Consider the following 11,272-nt stretch of genomic DNA (forward strand, 5'->3'; position numbering starts at 1 on the left):
GATACAACAGTTTTTATAGACAGTTCAGCATCTTCTAAGCTCACTGTTTTCAATATTGTAATTGCATGTTTTATTATCACAACAGCTCAGCAATAACTACTCGCAAATCCTTTAAAAATGTTTTTGGTAGCATTTAAGCTTTGCATATGAAAAGAAGCTGGTAATCCTTCTCACTTATGCTGTGAATCTGTGAAATAAACCAGCTGAAAAGAAATTACAGTATGTGAAAAATTGCTGAGGAAATAACTGAAGCACTCTATATAAATATGTATGTTTATGTTCAGTTTGACTAATACATTTCTCAGTGGTAATGAGCAAAATCCAAGATGACATGAAAACAGCTTAAAAGAATCCTAATCATATTTGCATGCAAAACACACTGTTGTCATGCTAAATTGTGCTGTAGCACACAAGACCATTGTTGGCTTCCTGACACCTAAAATAAATGTAGCAAACACACACACACACACACACACACACACACACACACACACACACACACACACACACACACACACACACACACACACACACAAAATCAATGTAATGTTTATTTTTCTCTGCTTTGCATTTTCTAAATGGTTCTCACTGCTTTTTCATGCACCCACACTGGCACATATACACCGTGTTCTTACCACCACTGCTTTTTTTGTTTGTTTTTAAAAAATCTGAGTCCACCAGGTCTCTTTTGCTAAATAAACACTAAAGTCTACTGTCCATCAACAACAAGATCCTCAAGCAAAAAAATCTATATCTTATTGCTCATGTAGACAGCGGAAGACAGTGGTCGGACTGTGAAGCTCCCATTGTGAATGTACTGCAGGAACAGTTTGAAATGAAGGGAAGCAACTGCTGATAAACAGAAAGTATGCTTAACATAACTTGTTGCCCTACTGAGGACCAGTTAAACACTGAAGTTAAACCATTGCTTTCAACCATAATCAGTAGGGAATCAGTAGAGAAACATACAGTAGCTAATCCATTATCTTTACAAAGATATGCACTGGTACAGATTTAGTGGTATTAAACACATGACACCAGTCAAATATAGGCTTTAATCCAGTATATAACATGTCTAGAGACTCTACATTACGAAATGTCAAAATGAAATTTAAGATACAACCTCTACAAGTTCAGTGCCCAAACCAAAAATGGAGTTCGGAACAAAAGTGATGTAATATATACAGAAGAGGTTAGAGCACCAATACATGCATGCTATTCTGTGGGGTTTCATCCCTTGTGTCTCTGTGTGCGTCAGTGTTATGCTTTTTTTTTTTTTAGTCTGACTGTGCTTGCTTTCCCATGGCTGTCAATCAGAACAAACACTGGGAGCTTAAAAGCTACCTCCTTTAGCAACAGCATGTATGTCATCTTTGAATGTTAAAGAAACGATGGCTGCTGCAGACTGGTGCTCTGAATGCATCATAATTATAATTACTATAATTACTAATTTGACTTAAATGTGGATCTTTCCATCTGTTCAGACGTAGGTGGGGATGTACATTATATAAACAATGTTGGACTCTGTAGTTTTCTCTGGTCCCCTCCCCAATCAGACCAGACCAGGAGTGACATGTTTAGCTGCATGTTCTCCTTAAATTGCTGGCTGTCTGAGTGGTGTCCAAAAAACGATGTGGGCTTCATAGATAATTGGCAAACCTTCTGGAGGAAAACTGGTCTTGTTAGGATGGACGGTATCCATCCCACTTTGGATGGAGCAGCTCTCATTTCCAGAAATATGGACAAATTTATTAAACCCCCCAAAATATGACTATCCAGAGTTGGGACCAGGAAGCAGAGTTGCAGTCTTACACACCGCTCTGCAGCTTCTCTCCTCCTGTTACCCCCCAAAAAACCCATCTCCATTGAGACTGTGTCAGCTCCCAAACAGACAAAAACAAACTAAAAACCAGCAATAAACAACTTAAACATAAAAAAATCACAAAGAAAGAACAATACAGTATCCACATCTGAACCAAAGAGTAAAACAGTGAAATGTGGATCATTAAATATTAGGTCTCTCTCCTCCAAGTCTCTGTTAGTACATGACTTAATAATTGATCAACAAATCGATTTACTCTGCCTTACAGAAACCTGGTTGCAGCAGGATGATTATGTTCGTTTAAATGAATCAACACCCCCGAGTCATTCTAACTACCAGAAATCTCGAAGCACAGGGCGAGGGGACGGTGTGGCAGCAATTTTTCACACGAAAGACCAAGACAGACTTTTAATTCATTTGAAAGCCTGATGCTTAACCTGTCCACCCCAGCTGTGAATCTCAGAAACCAGTCTTACTTGTTATCATCTATCGTCCACATTCATGTAGATGCTAAAAATTACAGGCTCAACATGGCATTTAATCTGTTATTAGACTCAATTGGCTTCTCTCAAAGTGTAAAAGAACCCACCCACCACTTTAATCACACTCTAGATCTTGTTTTAACATATGGTATAGAAACTGAACATTTAACAGTGTTTCCTGAAAACCCTCTCGTGTCTGATCATTTCCTGATAACATTTACATTTACAATAATTGATTACACAGCGGTGGAGAGTAGACTTCATCACAGTAGATGTCTTTCTGAAAGCGCTGTAACTAAGTTTAAGAATATAATCCACCCACTGTTATCATTTTCAATGCCCTGTACCAACATAGAGCAGAGCAGCTACCTGAACGCTACTCCAACAGAGGTCAATTATCTTGTTAATAATTTTACCTCCTCACTGCGTACGACTCTGGATACTGTAGCTCCTGTGAAAACTAAGGCCTCAAATCAGAAGTACCTGACTCTGTGGTATAATTCTCAAACACGTAGCCTAAAGCAGATGACTCGTAAGCTGGAGAGGAAATGGCGTGTCACAAATTTAGAAGATCATCATTTAGAAATAGTTTGCTGCTTTATAAGAAAGCCCTCCGCAAAGCCAGAACGTCTTACTATTCATCACTGATTGAAGAAAATAAGAACAACCCCAGGTTTCTCTTCAGCACTGTAGCCAGGCTGACAAAAAGTCAGAGCTCTTTTGAGCCAACCATCCCTTTAACCTTAACTAGTAATGACTTCATGAATTTCTTCACAAATACAATTTTTATCATTAGAGAAAAAATTACCAGTAATCATCCCACAGATGTAATATTATCTACAGCTACTCTTAGTACCATTGATAACTTCAATAATTACTTCCTCCAAACTATCAACGTGTCTTTTAGACCCCATTCCTACAAAACTGCTCAAAGAAGTCCTGCCATTAATTAATGCTTCAATCTTAAATATGATCAACCTATCTCTAATAATCAGCTATGTACCACAGGACGTAGTTAAACCTTTACTTAAAAAGCATCTCTAGACCCAGCAGTCTTAGCTAATTATAGGCCAATCTCCAACCTTCCTTTCATATCAAAAATCCTTGAAAGAGTAGTTGTCAAACAGCTAACATATCATCTGCAGAGGAATGGCTTATTTGAAGAGTGTCAGTCAGGTTTCAGAGCTCATCACAGCACAGAAACAGCTTTAGTGAAGGTTACAAATGATCTTCTTATGGCCTCTGACAGTGGACTCATCTCTGTGCTTGTCCTGCTAGACCTTAGTGCAGCATTCGATACTGTCGACCATAATATCCTATTAGAGCGATTAGAGCACGCTGTAGGTATTTCAGGTACTGCACTGCAGTGGTTTGTATCATCATCATCAATAGACTCCAATGTGTGTATGTAAATGGAGAGTCCTCTTCACACACTAAGGTCAGTTATGGTGTTCTACAGGGTTCAGCACTAGGACCAATTCTGTTTACATTATACATGCTTCCCTTAGGCAGTATCATTAGAAGACATAGCATAAATTTTCACTGCTATGCAGATGACACCCAGCTCTATCTGTCCATGAAGCCAGATAACACCTTGGAGTCATTTTTGACCAGGATATGTCCTTCAACGCACATATTAAACAGATATGTAAGACTGGTTTCTTCCATTGGCGCAGCATCTCTAAAATTAGAAATATCCAGTCTCAGAGTGACGCTGAAAAACTAGTTCATGCATTTATTACTTCCAGGCTGGACTACTGCAATTCATTATTATCAGGATGTCCTAAAAACTCACTGAAAAGCCTTCAGCTAATCCAAAATGCTGCAGCAAGGGACATGGACTAGAAAGAGAGAGCAGATTTCTCCTGTTTTGGCTTCCCTTCATTGGCTCCCTGTTAAATCCAGAACTGAATTCAAACTCCTGCTCCTCACATACAAGGTCTTAAATAATCAGGCCCCATCTTATCTTAATGACCTTGTAGTGCCATATCACCCTATTAGAGCACTTCGCTCTTGCACTGCAGGCTTACTTGTTGTTCCTAGAGTATTTAAAAGTAGAATGGGAGGGAGAGCCTTCAGTTTTCAGGCCCCTCTTCTGTGGAACCAGCTTCCAGTTTGGATTTGGGAGACAGACACTATCTCTACTTTTAAAATTAGGCTTAAAACTTTCCTTTTTGCTAAAGCATATAGTTAGGGCTGGACCAGGTGACCCTGAATCCTCCCTTAGTTATGCTGCAATAGACGCAGGCTGGGGATTCCCATGATGCATTGAGTTTTTCCTTTCCAGTCACCTTTCTCACTCCGTATGTGTTAATAGACCTCTCTGCATTGAATCATATCTGTTATTAACCTCTGTCTCTCTTCCACAGCATGTCTTTTATCCTGTCTTCCTTCTCTCACCCCAGCCAGTTGCAGCAGATGGCCCCGCCCCTCCCTGAGCCTGGTTCTTCTGGAGGTTTCTTCCTGTTAAAAGGGAGTTTTTCCTTCCCACTGTTGCCAAAGTGCTTGCTCATAGGGGGTCATATGATTGTTGGGTTTTTCTCTGTATCTATTATTGTACAATCTATTGTACAATATAAAGCGCCTTGAGGCGACTGTTGTTGTGATTTGGCGCTATATAAATAAAATTGAATTGAACTGAATTGAATTGAATATGGTGTATGGAGACATTGACATGCTGACTTAGTTTATATAACATGCTTTGATGGTGAAGGTGCAGGTGCAGTGTGTTGCAGTGAAGTGAAGCCTGACCTTGTTAGCTATGTGTGTGTCTTTCTTCTTGAGTATTTAAAGCAAAAAAATTTGTGGTCTGAGAGAAGGAGGATAGAAGTACTATATAGATCATTTATTAGAATCACAAATAGCATAATATAAACTTTACTAGAATAAGAATGTATAGCATTTTTAAAAGTAAAATAAATTAACAGAAGTTTTTATTCAGTATCATTACATAATTTGAATACAGCTACTGATGCATTAAATTACTGGCCACATCTCCAGGTTTTAGCTGGTTCATTTGAATTGCCTTATAAAATGTGGGGTAGTTTAAAATTCACTGTTTCCAAAACTCTGAGCCTCCTGGTGAAGATACGTTTGTCACAAATCTTTTCTTACCAGCTCATCTGCTTCAGGGTCACAGGAGCTGGAGTCTATTCCAGCTGTCATGGCTAACGATGTAGACCCAGTCTATCAGAGTTTCACCACTCTACAGAGAGACAGACAACCATTCACACCTATGGCCAAAAACCAACAGCTCATTCCTCCCACAGTCTTTAGAGTTTTAAGGAAAGTGGAGCAGAACTCAAAGAGAACACAGACAGGTACAGGGAGAACATCCCAACTCATCATCATCCCATATAAAGCTGCTTCCTAGAGGATTCAAGCCTAGGACAAGTGATAACCACTCCAGCACTCTCCTCTACAATTAACAGCTCCTCAGACAGGATTTGAATACATCCAAGTATTTAGTTCACCCACAACATTTCAACCCTTATAAGCTGAGATAAAATCTGAAAAAACTTCCATGGCTTTCTCAGTCACCCTTTCTATGTTCTTCCATTTATGTTAAATGGGTTAAGGTTGTAGGTAAATGACTGCGGAGGAATGGCTATGGCAATCACTACTTCTTGATCTTCTTTGGTTGTGAAGTAGACCTCACAAAGCTTTGAGGTCCATTTGGGCTCATTTAATTAATTTCCCTTTCTAGAGTTGAACATTCATACCATTGTGCTTCACTATATGTCTGTGATATCATTGTCCTTCCTGTCCACCTATTTACATTTGTTTCAGCCATAAGTCTAACATTTTGATAAAGTAAACCATTAAAAAGAAAAAGTCCACCTTTTTTGCACACGGAAACACTAAATCCATTAGTATTTTGAAACATAAACAATTTCTGCTCAGTGTTCAAATTTTACATTGTACCTCTTTTTCTGAAAAGCATTATTCTTTCTAACTCCCAAACACTATATTCAAGTCCCCTAAGGTTGTGGTGATTTGTCATATTCTTGAGCTTGTCAGAGCTTTCGTGTGTAGAGTCTGATAATGTTCCTTGTACATAAAATCAACAACTGTGTGAGATTTTGTCAAAGGCTGGTTTGCATAGGTAGTATGACTCAAGCTGCAAACTAAAACCACTGGTTTACTTGCTTCTTGAAGACCTAGAACCAGGCGGAGATGCCTAATTCTATTTTTTTATATGGAATTATTCAAGGCATTTCTCTGGTATCCCTAAAAACTCATTCCTCACACTCGCACAAATCACGTATTGCTGTTATTGCAGGGTAAACAGAGTATATCCAGACTGGCTCAGATAAGGAATAGATCTAATCTCAAATGTTTGATGTTGGCAGAGTGTGACCCTTCCTCAGCAGTAGCCCTGTTCCCTTTTGGCACTCCCAACTTTGAGGGGTCCTCTGATCCAGTCATGTCTAACTGGACACTTCCCCGTGTATCGTCTTTGTAGATTTAATAACATTTAACAATGAAAGTTGTAGCATTGTCAATTATTAAGGAGCTGCAACACTGAATCCCCTTGGAAAATTTTCTACTTGTGTTGGTTTAGCGATTCTCCTATCACTCTCCCACTGAAGCCCTCAATTTGTCAGCAAGAGAAGCACTCCAGCTGACATGTTACCTTTTGAACCCAGCTAAGTGTGTCACCCAGTTTGATAAAATACACGCTGTCATACCATGCAAAATAAGGATTTACTGCCTATTAACTGGGATCCAAGTGTGTGCACGGGTTGGTTAAGAAGATGGTGCAAAGCCTTGCTGAGCTTTGCTAACGAGAAAGAATATTCTGAGTGATTGATGTCGTTGCCAACAGTAACAGACATGGATCAACCACGATGTGTATGTTTGGAAGTAAGGATTTCCCATTTGCACGGCATATTTAAAAAATATTCTGCAGGTAAGATTGGAAAGAAAAATCTGTTCTTCATCTCATTCTTTTATGTTTATTCAGATTGCACTCTTGAGGGTTGCATGTTTTTTCCGGGTATGAGAAAGACGGTCGTTTAGTATCACTGTTACTCAAGGGAGTGTATTGTGTGTGATTGTGATGAATCAGAGCAGCATGGTTCACAAGTCTGCCTCTTCAGTCAGCGTGACACAGTCAATGGCCTCTGACGAATGAAAATGTACTGCTCTTCTCTCTTCACTGTCCCTTTATTATGCACTGCCAGTCTGCAGTGCCATGTTTGGACATGACAAGAGAGGCCAAAACTTCAAAAACAGAGAACAGAAAACAGAGCATTGTCAGCGAATACAGTAACGCTGCTGTGAGGTGATGAGGACACTATTTTTTATTGTGAATTCACATTTTGATAAGGGTCACTGAGTAGTGACCTAATCAAAATAAGATTAGGTTACCACGACTCCCTGAATCAAATGGACTTAACCTTAAATTGGTTGTATAATTTTAAAGCTCTTTTTGCACCAAGATTAGTGCTGTTTGATATTATTTCAAAAATGCAAGCATTCCACCTCCCGATAATAACAACCCTCTACATATTTTTCCTAATTCTCCCCCTAGTTACAGTATCAGTAAAATGATTATTACTGTGTGTCAGTGATACTTCAGCTTGAATGTGATTTAATTATTCCAAAGCACAATTATGAAAGTATAAGTCCCAACAGTTCAACTCATATTGATTGCCTTGCTGGAGGTTCGAGTGATTCGATAGCCCCCCATTGCAACTACCCTCATTTTCTTTTTCATTATAAATCTGAATGTATTTCTTCAACAAAGAAAGTCTCCAACTGAGCAGGTAAACGGTCGCTGGTGTGCAATAAGGTGAATTTGGCAATCTTAACAGCAGGCCTCATAGTAGCCTATTAGTGCCAGTCTTGTGGTATATGGTGAAACAGCCTCCAAGGATCAAGGGCTTACATAGAAGATGGATTTTGCTTAATAGTGGAGCTGCAGAGAGCTGTAGAGAATCGTAGAAACTCTCTGGGGTGTTTCTCACTGAAATACTCTGTACAGCAATTTTGAGGGGATGTAAAACAAGAAAAATGTTACCCAGCGGCTTCAGGCATTACTGCTATTGTCATGCAAATGCTTCAGCATTGACTGGCTGTGCATGTATTGAAAACTAATAACTGCTTTATTGTGTTTTTCATGCCGTGTCAAAGGCAGAACTGATGATGGCTGCTCCCTAAATGTTGCCCTAACTGACATGTTTTTATATAAACAATAAAGTAGTTCAAATGCATCGGTCTAAGCAGAGTATTCAACGCAGAAGGCAGAAAAAAGGTTCCTCCCTTTTTTCTAACTACATCAATATCCACTGCAATAGGTCAAGTAAGGATAAAGACTGCTGATGAGTTAATTGCCAAAGTGATACTTAGACTGATGGATGAAGGGTAACACATTTACTATTAAGGAAATCTGGAAAGTTGAGATAACATGATTCTTTATATTTGTACTTCATGAGCTATAAAATATATAAAACTGTGATTGTATTATTGATCCCTGCCTTGTGTTTTAATGTTGCGCTTGGTTTGCTGCCCTAATCTTTAGTTTATCAATAACCTGTTTGCCTTCTAATTGCATATTGATTCAACAAACGTGATGGTTGAATTTTTTGGGTGAATTTTGAGACAGATCTCCGCAGCCCTTTTCATTTTCTTTTGTGGGGTGTACAAAACATATTTTTGTGGCCTCTGTGGGCATAATAACTGTTTGTCAAGCACCGAGAGACACAGTTTTCTGTTTACATGCAGAAATGCCCGCGTTGTGGTGAACTGCAGATGGTGAAGGTATCTGCTGTGAGCTTTCACATTCCACTAAACACGAGCATCCAGCATTCTTGAGTACCTCTCTAACACCTTCTTGGACAAATTAGACACAGCTCAGTAACACTCAATGGGCTTCACCCATGGGAAATTATCACAAGACAATGGGCTTCTCATCTTCTTTTTATGTTCTGAGGGGGAAAATGGAAAGAACGAGTGAGGGGGGAGAAAACACTTTTGAGAATTCCCCTAAAAAGAAATACAGAGACTGGCTGTATATTCGACAATCAAAGAGCTGTGAATAATAAGCAATTTCATCGTCAGTTTGTCATCGCACAGCAGCGGATGCCTCAGACTCTGTAGGTGTAGTGTTTTAGAAGCGATGATTGCATCCTGAAAATGATGGATGTGCGCTAGATAATCTGGGAGACAGGAGGATGTCCAAGATGCTAGGTGGCTGATGACTCGCCACTGGCAGCCATAACCGCAGCCTCATTACACACATAGCCTGAGATAAGCTCTTTATCCTGTGGCATGGAGATTAGACAGGTGATCTCAGTAGTCTTGCTCAATTAAGCAGAGCTATTCACACCCCCGTTTCAGGTGGGAGTCTGTTAAAGACTTTTAAAGAATAAATGGGAGCATTATATAATGAAAAAATCTCTTTCTGTTCCCACCCTCTGAGGCAAAGTGGCAAAACTGATTAATTTCTCACTTGTGAAATGTCAAAATGACTTAATGATATACAACATATGCAAATGTAAGGCTCATTTCGCTCTGGAGGAGATTTTCCTTTAGCTCATCCCTGGTGTGAGCTTACAAAGGTTCTATTAGCATATGGTTTTTGGAATGGATGGCAGCATCAAAGCCTGTTATAGAGACGCACTGACCTGTTTCAAACTGTTGACCCAAACAATTCAGGGCACATTTCATCTGATAGTATGGTTCAGTGACAGGATGAAAAAGCCAGCCTGAGTTCTAAGCCTGCTGAAAGGGAAAAAAAAAACAGTCTGACAATGTGAAAAACTCACTTTTGAAGACGTTGTCATGTTTTTTTTAATTAACATAAAAAAAATAAATCCTGTATAACACCAATAGGTTTATATGATAGCATTTTTGTAATAGGATCAAACAAACACGTCTATAGGCTTTACCTAGCAGCTTGGTGAGGGTGTTTTAGACCTCTGTCATCTAGTAGAGTGAACTTCACCATTGCTTAACACTGTTGAGGTAGTGAGTAGAGCATTGTATTGCAACTAGCTTTGGGTTCATTTCTCCCTTGTGGGAGAAAATGTATGACAGCTGTTGTGTACATAGCACACCATTCCAGTAACAACTTCTCCACTAATTGAATCAGTCTGTGCGTTAAGCTTATGTTAAAGCACACACCAGGCAAACATATATTTCCCACTGAGAGACCCAGGCTTGTTTTCTCTGGGAAGCCACCTTGGCAATAACTAGCAGTAGTTTATTAGATGTATCTTTATGTGCTGTGAAAGCCGGGAGAGCTCCGGGCGGTTGTCTTACCCTTCCTTTCCTCTCTGACTGTTGTCTCGGTGCAGCTGTAATTCTCAGCCTGTTAGGCTGATAGCAGCCATTTGAAATCCACACTTTCTCCACATAAGTATGTGCAATGTCAAAGGGAGCTACAATTTTTCCCGTATATTTCAGACGTGTGTGATGATCACTTGCAGAATTTTGCCCGTGATGATACCCTTGCACATCAGGAACAGGGCTCATAGCTCTGATGTTTACGTTTCCAGTAAATCGCCATGGTCTTTTAATCCCTTAAATTAAGAAGTTGTCTAATTAATTTCCATAATTATTTGTTTATCTTCCTCAGCACTGGCACAAACATGTCAAATTTGTTACAGCTCTTAATTAAAGACGATTTTTTGATCCATTTAATGGATTTCTTTCAGACTGTTTTCCCCCCAGATCATATCTTGAGGATCAGGATGACATATCTGCTGTCTATGGAAACCTGGGAACTGTGACCAGAATTTCAAATAATGTAACTTTATATAATGGACTAGAAATGTTAAGCACTACAGAGTCTGGTTATACATTATACAGAGTCTGTTAAAATAGCTTTTTTTTTTTTTTTTAATTGTGTTTTATTTTTCCTTATTTAACTGAGAAAAACTGAAAAAAACGAGTCACTTTTTTGAATGAAAAATAAAGGGGTATATAGTGAGGGTGCACACAAGTCTCTGAATGGGTGTTT

This window comes from Astatotilapia calliptera, chromosome 1 (assembly GCF_964374335.1).
Source record: "Astatotilapia calliptera chromosome 1, fAstCal68.1, whole genome shotgun sequence".
NCBI lineage: Eukaryota > Metazoa > Chordata > Actinopteri > Cichliformes > Cichlidae > Astatotilapia > Astatotilapia calliptera.